Here is a 20,232-nt window from a genome sequence, read left to right on the forward strand (position 1 = left end):
CAACTAACTGAGAGTGTAGCCTGAAACAGAACAAACATGGGCCTAGGGGGGTGGAGTTGGATTCTAAACTCCAAACAGATTCTGAAGCACTGACTGCCCGAACCGACTGCCGCGTTGGGTATCCTGCTGCAGTCAGTAATGAGATGTGAACGTGTGGACAGATGACCACGTCGCAGCTTTGCAAATCTCTTCAATAGTGGCTGACTTCAAGTGGGCTACTGACGCAGCCATGGCTCTGACATTGTGAGCCGTGACATGACCCTCAAGAGCCAGCCCAGCCTGGGCGTAAGTGAAGGAAATGCAATCTGCTAGCCAATTGGATATGGTGCGTTTCCCCACAGCCACTCCCCTCCTGTTGGGATCAAAAGAAACAAACAATTGGGCGGACTGTCTGTTGGGCTGTGTCCGCTCCAGATAGAAGGCCAATGCTCTCTTGCAGTCCAATGTGTGCAGCTGACGTTCAGCAGGGCAGGAATGAGGACGGGGAAAAAATGTTGGCAAGACAATTGACTGGTTCAGATGGAACTCAGACACTACCTTTGGCAAGAACTTAGGGTGAGTGCGGAGGACTACTCTGTTATGATGAAATTTGGTGTAAGGGGCCTGGGCTACCAGGGCCTGCAGCTCACTGACTCTACGAGCTGACGTAACTGCCACCAAAAAAATGACCTTCCAGGTCAAGTACTTCAGATGGCAGGAGTTCAGTGGCTCAAAAGGAGGTTTCATCAGCTGGGTGAGAACGACATTGAGATCCCATGACACTGTAGGAGGTTTGACGGGGGGCTTTGACAAAAGCAAACCTCTCATGAAGCGAACAACTAAAGGCTGTCCTGAGATCGGCTTACCTTTCACACGGTAATGGTATGCACTGATTACGCTAAGGTGAACCCTTACAGAGTTGGTCTTGAGACCAGACTCAGACAAGTGCAGAAGGTAGTCAAGCAGGGTCTGTGTAGGACAAGAGCGAGGATCTAGGGCCTTGCTGTCACACCAGACGGCAAACCTCCTCCATAAAAAGAAGTAACTCCTCATAGTGGAATCTTTCCTGGAAGCAAAGATACGGGAGACACCCTCTGACAGACCCAAAGAGGCAAAGTCTACGCTCTCAACATCCAGGCCGAGAGAGCCAGAGACTGGAGGCTGGGATGCAGAAGCGCCCCTTTGTCCTGTGTGACGAGGGTCGGAAAACACTCCAATCTCCACGGTTCTTCGGAGGACAGAAGAAGAGGGAACCAGATCTGACACGGCCAAAACGGAGCAATCAGAATCATGGTGCCTCGGTCTTGCTTGAGTTTCAACAAAGTCTTCCCCACCAGAGGTATGGGAGGATAAGCATACAGTAGACCTTCCCCCCAGTCCAGGAGGAAGGCATCCGATGCCAGTCTGCCGTGGGCCTGAAGTCTGGAACAGAATTGAGGGACCTTGTGGTTGGCCTGAGATGCAAAGAGATCCACCAAGGGGGTGCCCCACACCTGGAAGATCTGCCGCACTACCCTGGAATTGAGCGACCAGTCGTGAGGTTGCATGATCCTGCTCAACCTGTCGGCCAGACTGTTGTTTACGCCTGCCAGGTATGTGGCTTGGAGAAACATGCCGTAACGGCGAGCCCACAGCCACATGCTGACGGCTTCCTGACACAGGGGGCGAGATCCGGTGCCCCCCTGCTTGTTGATGTAATACATGGCAATCTGGTTCTCTGTCTCAATTTGGATAATTTGGTGGGACAGCTGATCTCTGAAAGCCTTCAGAGCGTTCCAGACCGCTCGTAACTCCAGGAGATTGATCTGTAGATCGCGTTCCTGGAGGGACCAGCTTCCTTGGGTGTGAAGCCCATCGACATGAGCTCCCCACCCCAGAAGAGACGCATCCGTAGTCAGCACTTTTTGTGGCTGAGGAATTTGGAAAGGACGTCCCAGAGTCAAATTGGACCAAATTGTCCATCAATACAGGGAGTTGAGAAAACTCGTGGACAGGTGGATCACGTCTTCTAGATCCCCAGCAGCCTGAAACCACTGGGAAGCTAGGGTCCATTGAGCAGATCGCATGTGAAGGCGGGCCATGGGAGTCACATGAACTGTGGAGGCCATGTGGCCCAGCAATCTCAACATCTGCCGAGCTGTGATCTGCTGGGACGCTCGCACCCGCGAGACGAGGGACAACAAGTTGTTGGCTCTCGTCTCTGGGAGATAGGCACGAGCCGTCCGAGAATCCAGCAGAGCTCCTATAAATTTGAGTCTCTGTACTGGGAGAAGATGGGACTTTGGATAATTTGGGAGTACGACCAAGGAGACCAGACACTGGAAGACGTTCTTAAATAAAAAACTTTATTAAAGATTTGAAGACTCGACACGTCGTGTTTCGGCTGTCAGGCCTGCATCAGGAGTCTATAAAAAGTACATTTATATATGATATGTGTGATAAAAGGACAACAAAAATATTAATAATAAATAAAATAAAACACATATAATGCATATAATAAAACTAATTATAAAAAAATTAATTATAAAAAAAAATTATAAAAAAAATTATAAAAAAAATTATAAAAAAAATTATAAAAAAAATATATATGCTGTGTATGAATTTATAAAATAATAATGCAATACACAAACGTCATATATAAATATATATAAATAAAGATCCATATCATCAATAGAGGTAACAATACCTATCTTTAACCTTTCGCAATATACTCCAACAGTAACAGAAGTTAGTGTCCTTCAGAAAGGTTTATCTTTTGTGCCCACTAGTGGATACAATGCTTTCCAGACACGAGTAGATCTCTTTAAATTCAACCGTAAGTTACAAATAATACAAGCATTTTCTAATACTTCAGATATAAGACAAGAGATCTCTGTGGTTAAAAAACCTTCTACTTGGATACCTCCTGGTCCACCACATCCACTTATTGAGGCATTCCATCAATGTGTAAATAGAGATCTTAAGAAGGTTGAAAAGAATACCAAACCTCGGTATTATAACATCACCAAGTTAGAACGTACAGCTATTAAAGATCTTTCAACCAATACTTCCATAGTAATTAAACCAGCAGATAAAGGTGGAGGAACAGTAATCATGGATCGGGACAAATACATAGAAGAAGTCCAACGACAACTAGATGATTCCAACTTTTACATTCCCCTACAAGAAGATCCTACAGGAGGTATTAAGGAAGATATAGACGAACTAATCAGTATTTCATCAAAGATGGGCTTCCTCACTGAAAAAGAAAAACAATTTTTACAAGTTAAACATCCTGTTGTTCCAACCATTTATATACTTCCGAAGATCCATAAATCCACTGAAAATCCACCTGGAAGACCCATTATCTCTGGTAATGGATCTATTCTAGAACCTTTATCTATTTTTGTCGATTTCTTTTTACGACCTTATGTTCCTACCATTCCATCTTATGTGCAAGATACAACTCACATGATTAACATTCTTGAACAATATGATGGCCCTATAATAGATACAATTTTGGTAACCATGGATATCGAGTCACTATACACGAACATTCCTCAACTTGAAGCATTAAGCATAATTGAAGAAATTTTACAAAAAAGGACTACCCATCGAAGAATACCTAACCATCTGATTTTGACCTGCGCAACGATAGCACTTACTAAAAATTATTTTTGTTTTAAAAACACATACTATCAGCAGATTAAAGGTACCGCGATGGGTTCCAGTATGGCACCTGATCTAGCCAATTTATACGTCGGTAACTTTGAAGAAAAATTCCTCACTAATCATCCCTTTGCAAAGTACATCAAAATTTACCGGCGCTATATAGATGACGTTTTTATCCTTTGGCAAGGTAATGAGGAAACTCTCCTCACATTCCATCAATGGTTGAATAGTCAAGATCCCAATCTTAGATTTACTTTAGAATATGACAATAATAATATCCATTTTCTTGACATTTCAATTACCAAAACCGATTATTTCTTCAAAACAAATATATATAGAAAACCTACAGACCGCAACATGTTTTTGCATTATTCAAGTTATCATAATCCTAGCTTGAAAAGCAACTTGCCTTTGAGTCAATTCCTTCGTCTTCGACGCCTCTGTTCAGACTTTGATGATTTTCATTACCAAGCAAGAATTTTGAAAGATAGATTCTCAGCAAGAGGCTATCCACCACAACATATCAATAATGGACTCAACAAAGCTATTGAAAAAGATCGCTCAGAATTATTACAACCATCTACAAGAAAGAAAACACCAGATATTGTCTGCACATTGAAATATTCTTTTTTAGCTAAACATATTTCACGCTCTATTAGGAAACACTGGCACATCCTAGAAGGTCTAGAATGTTTTCAGAATAAACAATTGGTTGTTGCTTATTCCAGGAATAAGAACTTAAAGGAGCATTTCGTGCCCTCTACATTACCGGATATCACTACATTTACAGCACCACTTGGACATCAAAAATGTGGACATTGCAGTGTATGCACTCACTGCATTGAAACTATCAACTTCATCCATCCAAAAACTAGGAAATCATACAAACTTAATCATACGTCAGATTGCACTACTTCATCCGTCATTTATATTATTGTGTGTCCATGTCCAATGATATACGTGGGTAAAACTCTCAGAGCAGTTAAAACCCGTATTATTGAACACAGAAGCTGCATTAAACGAAAGATTGAATCCGCTCCCCTGGTTGAACATTGGTACTCAGCAAATCATTCCATCTCAGATTTAAAATACTTTGTTTTTAAAACTTTTGTGAAGAAATGGAGAGGAGGAGATTTGGATAAACAACTGTTGCAGGAGGAACAGAAATTAATTTTTGACCTTAATACCTTAACACCTGATGGACTAAACAACGAGATCGATTATCGGTCTTTTTTATGAATAACTTTTTTTAAAAAACACTTGAAGAGAATTAGTATAATTACCCTCCATCAATTGTTCCTTTTTTGTGTATATAATATTTATATATATAATTTTTAAGTATATGTGATACCATTACCTCTTATAATGTAAATATAATCCAATTTTTTAAAACATACAATTGCAACCAACCGTCATTATTTCCATTGATATACATTTTTCACAATTCAGTACTAACCATCTTCTTTTCCTTTTTTCAAATCATACTCTTGTTTAATTTATTTACATTAACATTTATGTCATTTGTTATATCTTTTGTTTTGCATTTATGTATTCTTGCACCATAATTGTCTAAATGTATTCTTATGTAGATATATTTCATTCTATTTTTTATCATACACAACTGACATAATACCCAAGTACTAATAAATTTTGTCTTTATATTTATTTTCACTTTCTAATTCTTTTCACCCACAGATTTTTTCATTATATCTCTTGTCCAGTTTCTGTTTCCCCAGATAGCATTAACCGTCATTTATTTTACATAATGTCTGTCTTGTCTCTCAGGATTGGCACATCGTCATCTCTTCTCTTATATTTATTCTTTTCAAGTGCATGTTATCTTTAACTTTATGTTTTTCATTTTATTTATTTTATTGATAAAAACTGTTTCATTCTATTACCATTAATGCAAAGTTTCATTATATCCCGGAACGTCACTTCCGGTTTAGCGATTTTTTCTAATATATTTTTTTCTTTCTTTTCTTTAGCGCCTGTTCCGTTTTTTAACACATCTCTTTCGAAATCCCTTTTTTTTTTTTTTTTTTTTTTTCGCCTGTATTATTTGCGGAACGTACGTTGCACTAGCAATTCAATATTCTTCCTGAGATACTATTTCCGGTTTAGCGTTTGTACGTAAGTTTTTTTGGCGCCTTTTTTTGTTTAAAGCCCTGCTCCCCACCAATACATTTTTTCATTTATACTACTAACAGTGCGAGCAGCGCTCATGACGAATTTTTTCAGAACAGTCTTTTTCAAGGTGAGTAGCATTATTTATATGAACTTCCTCCTATATCTTCGTTTCTGTTTTTATGCCTATTTGCGCATTTTAATGCATTTTCCCATGTAAAGACTATACATAACATTCTGTCCTTCTATCCTTAATTCACTCTCATGCGTGCTTTTTTCATATATATTTATTTGCATGTATAATCATAGTTCCTATCAGACCATACCACCACTTATGCTTCATGTTTTCCCTTGTTGTCTAAACGTTGCATTGTTACTTCTGTTTTTTCTTCTGTGACATCATTCTTTTATTTGTCTATTTACAATCAGACTACCACGCCATTTTTTGAAGAATTAATCTTATCATTCTATAGCAACTCTCCGTGTAAGAGGTTAGTGTTTTTCAATACACCATATACTATTTTCCATTTTTCTCTCTTTCTTTTTTTTCTCTCTTTCTTTTTTTCAATGAGTAAGCCTTTTATTTGGTTTTCTACATATCATTCGACAGACTGCTGTAAGATTTCCAGAGCATTTTCATCGTCATTACTCTGCAGCACTCTGCACAGCAGGTTAGTCCTTTCAATAAATACAATATTATTTTTTGAGTAAGTACTTCTCTAATTTATATTTTTGTGATCTTTCCCAATCATTCAAATTTGCTATTTTCTCCATATAATTTTTTTACAAGTAATGCGGTTATGTATCATGAAAAACAATAAGGTTCTCTATGTTTTCCTCATAGTTCTTTTTTCACAATTTCTTTAAATCATTTAGTTCAATTTAAACTTCTGATCAATATTATCATATTCTTTAAATGTATGTTATCTTAATACAGCACATGTAAGTATACATAACTATTTTTTATATGTATGTGTAACTTTTATCATTTCATATTTATTGTTTAAATTTATATGTACATATACATTTTGAATTATTTAATGATCTTTATTTATATATATTTATATATGACGTTTGTGTATTGCATTATTATTTTATAAATTCATACACAGCATATATATTTTTTTTATAATTTTTTTTATAATTTTTTTTATAATTTTTTTTATAATTAATTTTTTTATAATTAGTTTTATTATATGCATTATATGTGTTTTATTTTATTTATTATTAATATTTTTGTTGTCCTTTTATCACACATATCATATATAAATGTACTTTTTATAGACTCCTGATGCAGGCCTGACAGCCGAAACACGACGTGTCGAGTCTTCAAATCTTTAATAAAGTTTTTTATTTAAGAACGTCTTCCAGTGTCTGGTCTCCTTGGTCGTACTCCCACTTTTTGATCACTGTTTTTACCGTGGGGTGCTTGAGTTTTCCATCTTCTGGTGGATTTTTCCTCATATTTACCCCTGAACTCGACCATGGCTTTTCAGAACTGGGATGACGTTCTTACCTATAGTGATGAACATCTCAATCAATTATTACAACATCTAGATGATGAAGAAGACTACAACCAACCTTCAACATCACTAATGGAACAGTGGTTAAATATCATAGATATTAGAAAGAACATTGTCAGGAATGACTTGCATTTCTGTACAATGCTTAGTTATTGCAGGTCTAGACGCATACCAAGAGGCCTTAGGATAAATAAGGCTCCAACTATGTTTTTAGACAATCAATTATTTTTAGATAAGTGGTGCGCTATTCTCAATAAATGCAGTCTTGATTTAATGATTTTGATAGCTGAAACAGCACAAGCAAAAAGTAAAATACTAAAGGAAACCTTAGAACCCAAAATAACCGCATTACATAACTCAGATCCAAATTACGAGGTAATATCAAAAGATGTTAATATCAAAATTGATAAATTCAAAAAAGAAACAAAGGAAGTAAAAAATAGCAAATTTAGAAGAGATGAGGCAGATTACAAAAGGGGATCTATATATCCCTTTTCAAAATCAAGACAATATTTTCAGAACAAAAGACCAACAAGACAGTCTAACCAAATTAAACCCAAGTCTCTCCATACAAACAACCATTTAGAAAATATCCACACAGAACAAAGACGAAAAAGAGTGAGAAGTGACTCTGGGGATGAATACACTTCCCCAATCAGTAGCCCTATAATGCAACAGCCACCCACGAGAACATCTAGACATTCAACTGAGCGTGATACATCTCTTTTAGCCAGCCAAGAAATCCAGACCAATTCTTTTTTAGAAGAACTTTGGAAGAAAGATATGAGATTACAACCGCAACGGTATCCACTCCATCCACAGGATCGACATATACAAAGAGGAAGAAGCAGAGGAAGAGGAAGAACACAGAACACATACTCACAGAATCAACCATACAGAGGCCACTTTCGACATCCATATCATCAATAGAGGTAACAATACCTATCTTTAACCTTTCGCAATATACTCCAACAGTAACAGAAGTTAGTGTCCTTCAGAAAGGTTTATCTTTTGTGCCCACTAGTGGATACAATGCTTTCCAGACACGAGTAGATCTCTTTAAATTCAACCGTAAGTTACAAATAATACAAGCATTTTCTAATACTTCAGATATAAGACAAGAGATCTCTGTGGTTAAAAAACCTTCTACTTGGATACCTCCTGGTCCACCACATCCACTTATTGAGGCATTCCATCAATGTGTAAATAGAGATCTTAAGAAGGTTGAAAAGAATACCAAACCTCGGTATTATAACATCACCAAGTTAGAACGTACAGCTATTAAAGATCTTTCAACCAATACTTCCATAGTAATTAAACCAGCAGATAAAGGTGGAGGAACAGTAATCATGGATCGGGACAAATACATAGAAGAAGTCCAACGACAACTAGATGATTCCAACTTTTACATTCCCCTACAAGAAGATCCTACAGGAGGTATTAAGGAAGATATAGACGAACTAATCAGTATTTCATCAAAGATGGGCTTCCTCACTGAAAAAGAAAAACAATTTTTACAAGTTAAACATCCTGTTGTTCCAACCATTTATATACTTCCGAAGATCCATAAATCCACTGAAAATCCACCTGGAAGACCCATTATCTCTGGTAATGGATCTATTCTAGAACCTTTATCTATTTTTGTCGATTTCTTTTTACGACCTTATGTTCCTACCATTCCATCTTATGTGCAAGATACAACTCACATGATTAACATTCTTGAACAATATGATGGCCCTATAATAGATACAATTTTGGTAACCATGGATATCGAGTCACTATACACGAACATTCCTCAACTTGAAGCATTAAGCATAATTGAAGAAATTTTACAAAAAAGGACTACCCATCGAAGAATACCTAACCATCTGATTTTGACCTGCGCAACGATAGCACTTACTAAAAATTATTTTTGTTTTAAAAACACATACTATCAGCAGATTAAAGGTACCGCGATGGGTTCCAGTATGGCACCTGATCTAGCCAATTTATACGTCGGTAACTTTGAAGAAAAATTCCTCACTAATCATCCCTTTGCAAAGTACATCAAAATTTACCGGCGCTATATAGATGACGTTTTTATCCTTTGGCAAGGTAATGAGGAAACTCTCCTCACATTCCATCAATGGTTGAATAGTCAAGATCCCAATCTTAGATTTACTTTAGAATATGACAATAATAATATCCATTTTCTTGACATTTCAATTACCAAAACCGATTATTTCTTCAAAACAAATATATATAGAAAACCTACAGACCGCAACATGTTTTTGCATTATTCAAGTTATCATAATCCTAGCTTGAAAAGCAACTTGCCTTTGAGTCAATTCCTTCGTCTTCGACGCCTCTGTTCAGACTTTGATGATTTTCATTACCAAGCAAGAATTTTGAAAGATAGATTCTCAGCAAGAGGCTATCCACCACAACATATCAATAATGGACTCAACAAAGCTATTGAAAAAGATCGCTCAGAATTATTACAACCATCTACAAGAAAGAAAACACCAGATATTGTCTGCACATTGAAATATTCTTTTTTAGCTAAACATATTTCACGCTCTATTAGGAAACACTGGCACATCCTAGAAGGTCTAGAATGTTTTCAGAATAAACAATTGGTTGTTGCTTATTCCAGGAATAAGAACTTAAAGGAGCATTTCGTGCCCTCTACATTACCGGATATCACTACATTTACAGCACCACTTGGACATCAAAAATGTGGACATTGCAGTGTATGCACTCACTGCATTGAAACTATCAACTTCATCCATCCAAAAACTAGGAAATCATACAAACTTAATCATACGTCAGATTGCACTACTTCATCCGTCATTTATATTATTGTGTGTCCATGTCCAATGATATACGTGGGTAAAACTCTCAGAGCAGTTAAAACCCGTATTATTGAACACAGAAGCTGCATTAAACGAAAGATTGAATCCGCTCCCCTGGTTGAACATTGGTACTCAGCAAATCATTCCATCTCAGATTTAAAATACTTTGTTTTTAAAACTTTTGTGAAGAAATGGAGAGGAGGAGATTTGGATAAACAACTGTTGCAGGAGGAACAGAAATTAATTTTTGACCTTAATACCTTAACACCTGATGGACTAAACAACGAGATCGATTATCGGTCTTTTTTATGAATAACTTTTTTTAAAAAACACTTGAAGAGAATTAGTATAATTACCCTCCATCAATTGTTCCTTTTTTGTGTATATAATATTTATATATATAATTTTTAAGTATATGTGATACCATTACCTCTTATAATGTAAATATAATCCAATTTTTTAAAACATACAATTGCAACCAACCGTCATTATTTCCATTGATATACATTTTTCACAATTCAGTACTAACCATCTTCTTTTCCTTTTTTCAAATCATACTCTTGTTTAATTTATTTACATTAACATTTATGTCATTTGTTATATCTTTTGTTTTGCATTTATGTATTCTTGCACCATAATTGTCTAAATGTATTCTTATGTAGATATATTTCATTCTATTTTTTATCATACACAACTGACATAATACCCAAGTACTAATAAATTTTGTCTTTATATTTATTTTCACTTTCTAATTCTTTTCACCCACAGATTTTTTCATTATATCTCTTGTCCAGTTTCTGTTTCCCCAGATAGCATTAACCGTCATTTATTTTACATAATGTCTGTCTTGTCTCTCAGGATTGGCACATCGTCATCTCTTCTCTTATATTTATTCTTTTCAAGTGCATGTTATCTTTAACTTTATGTTTTTCATTTTATTTATTTTATTGATAAAAACTGTTTCATTCTATTACCATTAATGCAAAGTTTCATTATATCCCGGAACGTCACTTCCGGTTTAGCGATTTTTTCTAATATATTTTTTTCTTTCTTTTCTTTAGCGCCTGTTCCGTTTTTTAACACATCTCTTTCGAAATCCCTTTTTTTTTTTTTTTTTTTTTTTTTTCGCCTGTATTATTTGCGGAACGTACGTTGCACTAGCAATTCAATATTCTTCCTGAGATACTATTTCCGGTTTAGCGTTTGTACGTAAGTTTTTTTGGCGCCTTTTTTTGTTTAAAGCCCTGCTCCCCACCAATACATTTTTTCATTTATACTACTAACAGTGCGAGCAGCGCTCATGACGAATTTTTTCAGAACAGTCTTTTTCAAGGTGAGTAGCATTATTTATATGAACTTCCTCCTATATCTTCGTTTCTGTTTTTTATGCCTATTTGCGCATTTTAATGCATTTTCCCATGTAAAGACTATACATAACATTCTGTCCTTCTATCCTTAATTCACTCTCATGCGTGCTTTTTTCATATATATTTATTTGCATGTATAATCATAGTTCCTATCAGACCATACCACCACTTATGCTTCATGTTTTCCCTTGTTGTCTAAACGTTGCATTGTTACTTCTGTTTTTTCTTCTGTGACATCATTCTTTTATTTGTCTATTTACAATCAGACTACCACGCCATTTTTTTGAAGAATTAATCTTATCATTCTATAGCAACTCTCCGTGTAAGAGGTTAGTGTTTTTCAATACACCATATACTATTTTCCATTTTTCTCTCTTTCTTTTTTTTCTCTCTTTCTTTTTTTCAATGAGTAAGCCTTTTATTTGGTTTTCTACATATCATTCGACAGACTGCTGTAAGATTTCCAGAGCATTTTCATCGTCATTACTCTGCAGCACTCTGCACAGCAGGTTAGTCCTTTCAATAAATACAATATTATTTTTTGAGTAAGTACTTCTCTAATTTATATTTTTGTGATCTTTCCCAATCATTCAAATTTGCTATTTTCTCCATATAATTTTTTTACAAGTAATGCGGTTATGTATCATGAAAAACAATAAGGTTCTCTATGTTTTCCTCATAGTTCTTTTTTCACAATTTCTTTAAATCATTTAGTTCAATTTAAACTTCTGATCAATATTATCATATTCTTTAAATGTATGTTATCTTAATACAGCACATGTAAGTATACATAACTATTTTTTATATGTATGTGTAACTTTTATCATTTCATATTTATTGTTTAAATTTATATGTACATATACATTTTGAATTATTTAATGATCTTTATTTATATATATTTATATATGACGTTTGTGTATTGCATTATTATTTTATAAATTCATACACAGCATATATATTTTTTTTATAATTTTTTTTATAATTTTTTTTATAATTTTTTTTATAATTAATTTTTTTATAATTAGTTTTATTATATGCATTATATGTGTTTTATTTTATTTATTATTAATATTTTTGTTGTCCTTTTATCACACATATCATATATAAATGTACTTTTTATAGACTCCTGATGCAGGCCTGACAGCCGAAACACGACGTGTCGAGTCTTCAAATCTTTAATAAAGTTTTTTATTTAAGAACGTCTTCCAGTGTCTGGTCTCCTTGGTCGTACTCCCACTTTTTGATCACTGTTTTTACCGTGGGGTGCTTGAGTTTTCCATCTTCTGGTGGATTTTTCCTCACTTTGGATAATTTATCACAAACCCCAGTAGCTCCAGGAGGTGAATAGTCATCTGCATGGACTGTAGAGCTCCTGCCTCGGATGTGTTCTTCACCAGCCAATCGTCGAGATAGGGGAACACGTGTACTCCCAGCCTGCGAAGCGCCGCTGCTACTACAGCCAAGCACTTCATGAACACTCTGGGCGCAGAGGCGAGCCCAAAGGGTAGCACACAGTACTGGAAGTGACGTGTGCCCAACTGAAATCGCAGATACTGCCTGTGAGCTGGCAGTATCGGGATGTGCGTGTAAGCGTCCTTCAAGTCCAGAGAGCATAGCCAGTTGTTTTCTTGAATCATGGGGAGGAGGGTGCCCAGGGAAAGCATCCTGAACTTTTCCTTGACCAGATATTTGTTCAGGGCCCTTAGGTCTAGGATGGAACGCATCCCCCCTGTTTTCTTTTCCACAAGGAAGTACCTGGAATAGAATCCCAGCCCTTCTTGCCCGGATGGCACGGGCTCGACCGCATTGGCGCTGAGAAGGGCGGAGAGTTCCTCTGCAAGTACCTGCTTGTGCTGGAAGCTGTAAGATTGAGCTCCCGGTGGGCAATTTGGAGGTTTGGAGGCCAAATTGTGGGTGTATCCTTGCCGAACTATTTGAAGAACCCAAAGTTCGGAGGTTATAAGAGGCCACCTTTGGTGAAAAAATTTCAACCTCCCCCCAACCGGGAGATCGCCCACCACTGACACGTTGATGTCGGCTATGCTCTGCTGGAGCCAGTCAAAAGCTCGCCCCCTGCTTTTGCTGGGGAGCCGTGGGGCCTTGCTGAGGCGCACGCTGCTGACGAGAGCGAGCGCGCTGGGGCTTAGCCTGGGCCGCAGGCTGTCGAGAAGGAGGATTGTACCTACGCTTACCAGAAGAGTAGGGAACAGTCTTCCTTCCCCCGTAAAAACGTCTACCTGAGGAGGTAGATGCTGAAGGCTGCCGGCGGGAGAACTTGTCGAAAGCGGTATCCCGCTGGTGGAGCTGCTCTACCACCTGTTCGATTTTCTCTCCAAAAATATTGTCCGCTCGGCAAGGGGAGTCCGCAATACGCTGCTGGATCCTATTCTCCAGGTCAGAGGCATGCAGCCATGAGAGTCTGCGCATCACCACACCTTGAGCAGCGGCCCTGGACGCAACATCAAAGGTATCATATACCCCTCTGGCCAGGAATTTTCTGCACGCCTTCAGCTGCCTGACCACCTCCTGAAATGGCTTGGCTTCCTCAGGAGGGAGCTTGTCCACCAAGCCCGCCAACTGCCGCACATTGTTCCGCATATGTATGCTCGTGTAGAGCTGGTAAGACTGGATTTTGGCCACGAGCATAGAAGAATGGTAGGCCTTCCTCCCAAAGGAGTCTAAGGTTCTAGAGTCTTTGCCCGGGGGCGCCGAAGCATGCTCCCTAGAACTCTTAGCCTTCTTTAGGGCCAGATCCACCACACCAGAGTCGTGAGGCAACTGAGTGCGCATCAGCTCTGGGTCCCCATGGATCCGGTACTGGGACTCGATCTTCTTGGGAATGTGGGGATTACTTAGAGGCTTGGTCCAGTTCGCCAGCAATGTCTTTTTAGGACATGATGCATGGGTACTGTGGACGCTTCCTTAGGTGGAGAAGGATAGTCCAAGAGCTCAAACATTTCAGCCCTGGGCTCATCCTCCACAACCACTGGGAAGGGGATGGCCGTAGACATCTCCCGGACAAAGGCCGCAAAAGACAGACTCTCGGGAGGAGAAAGCTGCCTTTCAGGGGAGGGAGTGGGATCAGAAGGAAGGCCATCAGACTCCTCGTCAGAGAAATATCTGATGTCCTCCTCCTCCTCCTCCCACGAGGCCTCACCATCGGTATCAGACACAAGTTCATGAACCTGTGTCTGAAGCCGTGCCCGGCTCGACTCCGTGGAAACACGGCCACGGTGGGAGCGTCGAGAGGTAGACTACCTCGCCAGCACCGGCGAAGCTCCCTCCGCCGACGTCGTCGGGGAGCCTTCCTGGGAGGCGACCGCAGTCGGTACCGCAAGCGGCACCGATGTCGGAGACCTCACCCCGGGCAAGGGGCCAGCCGGCGCTTCACTCGATGGTACCAGAGGCGCAAGCACCCCCGGTACCGGAGGGGAAGGGCACAACAGCTCTCCCAGGATCTCTGGGAGAACGGCCCGGAGACTCTCGTGCAGAGCGGCTGTGGAGAATGACATGGAAGCCGATGCAGGAGTCGAGGTCAGAGTCTGTTCCGGGCGTGGAGGCTGTTCCGGGCTGTCCAAGGTGGAGCGCATCGACACCTCCTGAACAGAGGGTGAGCAGTCCTCCCGGTGCCGATGCCTACTGGGTGCCGGCTCCCTCGGCGACCCAGAGCTCTCGGTACCGATGCGGGAAGGAGACCGGTGTCGATGCTTCTTTGACTTTTTCAAACGAAGCATGTCACCGGAACTTCCCGGTACCGACGAGGACGACGTAGAATCCAGCCATCGCTTCCTCGGGGCCGAGGCCGAAGAAGGTCGGTCTCGGGGGGGCTGTACCGCAGGAGCCCTCAGGGTAGGGGGAGACCCACCCGAAGGCTCACCGCCACCAGCAGGGGAATGGACAGCCCTCACCTGCACTCCAGTCGAAGCACCACTGTCCGACGACATCAGCACTAGTGGAGGTCCCGGTACCACCGACGCCAACCCAGCCTTTCAATGTCTCGTTACTGATGATGCAGAGGGTCGATGCCTCGATGCAGTCGATGCCGAGGTCGAAGGTCTTGATGCTGTCGACGTCGATGCACTCGATGCCCCCGGTGCTGTTGTCGACGAAGAGCCCGAGAACAACACGTTCCACTGGGCCAATCTCGCTACCTGAGTCCTCTTCTGTAAAAGGGCGCAAAGACTACAGGCCTGCGGGCGGTACCCAGCCCCCAGACACTGAAGACACGACGTGTGCCTATCAGTGAGCGAGATTACCCGGGCGCACTGGGTGCACTTCTTGAAGCCGCTGGGAGACTTCGATGACATGGGTGGAAAAATCACGCCGGCGAAATCAAAATTCGTAATGGCGATATAGGCACCAAAAATAGGGAGAGAAAAAACCCGAACCGAGGCCTCAAAAAAGGCCTAACTCGAAAGCGAAAGGAAACTTAAGCGGGGCAAAAGCTGGAAGCACGGGAAAGGGGTAAAGACCGTAAAGGTCCTTTTCCCCCCCCCCCCCAGCGAAAATCGCGAAGACGCGCGAGGGTCAACTTTGAGGGGCGTGAAACGGCGCAAAACACGACTGTCCCGAGCGCGGACAAAAGAAGACTGACGAACACGAGCCGGTTCGGGCGGGAAGACGGCCGCGCATGCACGGTGCGCATCGGCGCGCGAGGACTAGCAAAGGCCTTTGCTAGTAAAGTTTTACGATTGGAGGGGCTGCCATGGACGTCACCCATCAATGAGAACAAGCAGCCTGCTTGTCCTCGGAGAACAGTAAAACAGAAAAGGTGCAATCAGCAAAGAACAACAGGTAACTGAATATGGATCAATTATAAACCGGCATGTTTTTCATTATTCCTACTTCTCTGTATCCAGGCTTGGTACCCCAATCCAGAAATACTAGAGATACAGTCTCTCTGGATCCATTAGCTAACACTACCTCCGCAGAGCGCCCTGGTAGATCAGCATCTTCCGGCCCTAGCTCTGGTTGTAACAAAGTCATGCTAAAGCAAGTGCCCACAAGCCTAGCCACTTGCATCTGATTCACAGTTACTGGAGAGCTGTAGTGTTGAGGAAATCCATTTGCTTCCTTGCATGATGAATGGCCAGTAGCTTTCTGTTCTGCGGCAACTACATAAGCCTGCTTCATGGAAATGGAGTCACCCAAGTAAGCCTCCAAATTTGGTGCAGGAACTTAAAGGTTCTTTAATGCAGGTTTGGGATTATCTGGGCAATCCGCTTTGAAATGTCCTATACGCCCACACTAGTAACAAGGACATTCATGCCTAAAGTCTTTAGGTTTTTGGAGAACACTAGAGGGTTTGCTGACAGTCTCTGAAATTGCAGGAATATTTGGCTTTGGGCCCTGACTGTCCTTAGATCCTGGCTGCTGTGGATAAGGACGGCTTCTCTTTGTCAACCAGTGATGGTTAGCCATAAAGATGTCAGCCAACTCAGCTGCTTCTCTGGAGTATGGGGCTGGTGATCTTGAACATGTTCCCTCACCTCTGGACGACAACGCTGAAGAAACTGCTTGAGGACCATCAGGTCTTGGCAGTCATCCAAGGTCTTAACCTCAGCTCTACTGAGCCACCGCCGATGTGTATAAATAACCCCCCATTAATTCAGATGCTGGTTATCTTAGCTGAATCACAAATTCGCTGTAAGCATCATCAGTCCCCTTTTGCAAAATCCGCAACTTTAGCCTATAGGTCTCAGGGGGTAATGGCATAATGGTTCAATAAAGCTTTACGCACCTCCTCAAACTGGGCACATGTCTCCATGGACAGTTCTTGGAATGCCTCAAGTGCTCTACCAGTAAGCTTTCCTCCCAGATAGTGCACCCAGTGTCTTTCTTGGGAATCTCATTGAGGCGGCAAATTTTTTCAAAAGCAGTTAGATATCCATCAGTGTCACCTCAGGTATCATCGAACTGCGCAAACAAGTTGGGCCTGATCCAGGCTGTGGATCCTGCCTTGAGCCTTGTCACAGGGGTTGGGCTGGAATTTTGGATACGAGCAATTTCCAACTCCAACTTCATTTTCTGTAGTTGGAATTCCCACTCACGCTCTTCACGCCGCAGCTCCTGCTCCTTTCACCGCTGTTAGTATAACTGCTGTCATTCTACCATGTAGATCTGCTGGATCTCAGCTGGTGTGGCATCCAGCCCTATGAACTCCTGGGCCTCTGCCCACAGGGAGTCTGGTCTCCCCTCAGGAGAACTCTGTACAGGCTGGTAATGCAGCTGCTCCCTGCTGAGGTCATCCGGTCGCTCTTGTGTTAGGTCAGGCATAGCCAGTTTCTGACGGCTGCTACCAGTCATCACCAGCATACTGCTAATCTCCTAACACTAGCAAAAAAAGACTGAACAGGAAAAGGACCAAGTTACTGCTGCACTCGTTCACTGTGCTCTGGGTCTGGAGCTTACAGATTTAAAAAAGCTGAACCACTCAGTGGACGGTGACCCTCATGCCACACACTGGGCCTGACAATCCCATTATGATGCCACCAAAAAAGGACATGTCATGAAACGCCTAGCCCCAGCCTGGGGCTAACCCTGCAGCCACTTACAGGGTCTATCCACAGCACAGCTCAGGTCTGCCTGCACCTGGGCATGTGCTCTACATTAGCACCCTCCTCCCACTGACTGGGTTCCAACCGCCTCTGGGCGAGTCTCTCGCTCTCAAGGTAGTCCCTGGTGATTTCTAGGACACTGGGGCCACACTCCCAGTGGTCCCACAGTTCCTAGAAAGCACCCACAGACCCAAAAACACAAACTACCAGGGTTCTTAGTCAGTCCAGACAAGCAGAGGCAATAAACTAAAGAAGGTTTATTGTCATGAAAAATTAGAACATTGAAACAGAAAAGTTACAATCAGCAAACAATAACAGGTAGCTTAATATGGACATTTATAAAACTATCTAAACATTCCATCACTACCTGGATAGTACAGGAAATATTACAGCTGCTCATAGGTTATAGAATATAACTGCTCACAGGGTCTCAGTAAAGAGGTCTTTCTCCCTCTACTTCCAACCTGAGAACGGAGAAAAATCTAGTATTTCCAGATTGAATTTGAGCTCCTGGGCCCATCAAAGCCCGGAACAACATCTTTTAAAAGTAGCTGGCCACATCACTGCAGGTTACTTCTTCTCCGGTTTAAACTAAAGAGGGAACAGTCATTTCTTTGTAATTGCTTTAAAAATAAAAATTTCATATGATGGAAAATTCACCATTTTGCCACAAGTGGGTAATGGATTGCTGCAGGGTGATGTTTCGCCACCAAGCATGCAGGAAGCGGCATAACAGTATCTTAAAGCCGGGGAAAGATCCAGTGATTTGTGGTTCATATAGACTGATCTCTTTAGATGTTTAACTTCTGGCCAAAGTTTTAGCAAACTGTTTAGCTGTGGTGTTACCCACTTTGATCTATCAGGATCAGGCGGGTCCTGTTCCTCAATGACAGGTGAGTGATAATATTCACAGTACTCTTAATATAGGATAGGAGGCACAGTGAACCCGATCGAAACTATTGCTTTTATCTCTAGATACAGAGAAGGCATTCGATCAGGTTCAGTGGCAATTTTTATGGAAGGTTCTAACTAAGGTGGGATTGGGTGAAAATTTTTGTCAGTGGATTTACAGTTTTCATTTTAAAACTACAGTGTGGATACGGGTGAATGGGGGCTATTCGGACCAGTTTGACATCGCTCGCAGCACTAGGCAGGGGTGCCCACTCTTGCCCTTATTATTTACTCTATCAACTGAGCCTCTGGCACAGCAGATTAAAACTAATCCACATATTTGTGGTTTCCAGCTAGGTGAGAAGACTCCACATAAATTAGGTTTTATTTGCTGATATTTTGATGTACGTTAGCAGACCAAATCTCTCTGTACCAGTTATACTGAGTGAATTGAAGGTGAGAGAATTGAAGGGATTTGGAAATGTGGCAGTTAAATTTAGATAAAACCGAGATTTTTCGGATTACGTTAGACACTGGGGAAGCAGCTCTTATACGGGCTAATTTTCCTTTTAAATAGGCACTCACTCATTCGATATCTAGGGATTCAGGTTCCTTAGGACCTTTCACAACTCTATTCCCTTAATTACCATCCTCTACTTCATAATCTTGGGGATTTAGATAAATGGTAGTCTACTTGGCTGTCATGGTGGGGGAGGACTGCAGCGTTGAAAATGAATGCACTTCCACACTTGCTGTTTTTGTTCCAAACGCTGTCAGTAGTGGTACCAGAGGGGGTGTTGAGGACGTTACAAGGAGAGTTTTCTAGGGTTACATGGGGCGGGGGGGGGGGAATGGTCCCCCAAACCAGCCAAGTAGGTTTTATGGCATGAGCAGTTGTGGGGTGGTAGGGCAGTCCCAAATATTTTATAATACTACTGGGTGGGACAACTTAGGCAAATTTGGGATTGGGAGGGATCCCCATACAAAGGAGGGGTAGTCCAGGAGCATTTTAATTCTACAGTTCCCTTGCATTATTTGACCCAGATTCCCTTAGATTATATGAAGAAAATTATTAAATCCTTTTATGAGGCATTTTCTGGGATTATGGAGAAGGGTAAAGAGAAGATTGGGGATTGGGAATAGGAGCTCATCTTTAGCTTTGATTAGATTCGAGCCTGGTTTTTAAGCGGGACGGGAAAGTGAAGTGTTTTCATCGACCGCTGGATGTGGGTGAGTTCATACCTTTTGCAGAATTAAAAAAACATATGGATTGTCTGATGGTGATGTGTTTTCCTGTTTACAA

The 20,232-nt window shown here is 41.0% G+C and overlaps 1 protein-coding gene across 1 annotated transcript in view; it reads right to left on the minus strand.

Annotated features, from left to right (window-relative positions):
• Positions 1 to 20,232, minus strand: part of GLG1 (golgi glycoprotein 1) — a 435,835-nt gene that overhangs the window by 252,653 nt on the left and 162,950 nt on the right.

This window comes from Microcaecilia unicolor, chromosome 5 (genome assembly GCF_901765095.1).
Source record: "Microcaecilia unicolor chromosome 5, aMicUni1.1, whole genome shotgun sequence".
NCBI lineage: Eukaryota > Metazoa > Chordata > Amphibia > Gymnophiona > Siphonopidae > Microcaecilia > Microcaecilia unicolor.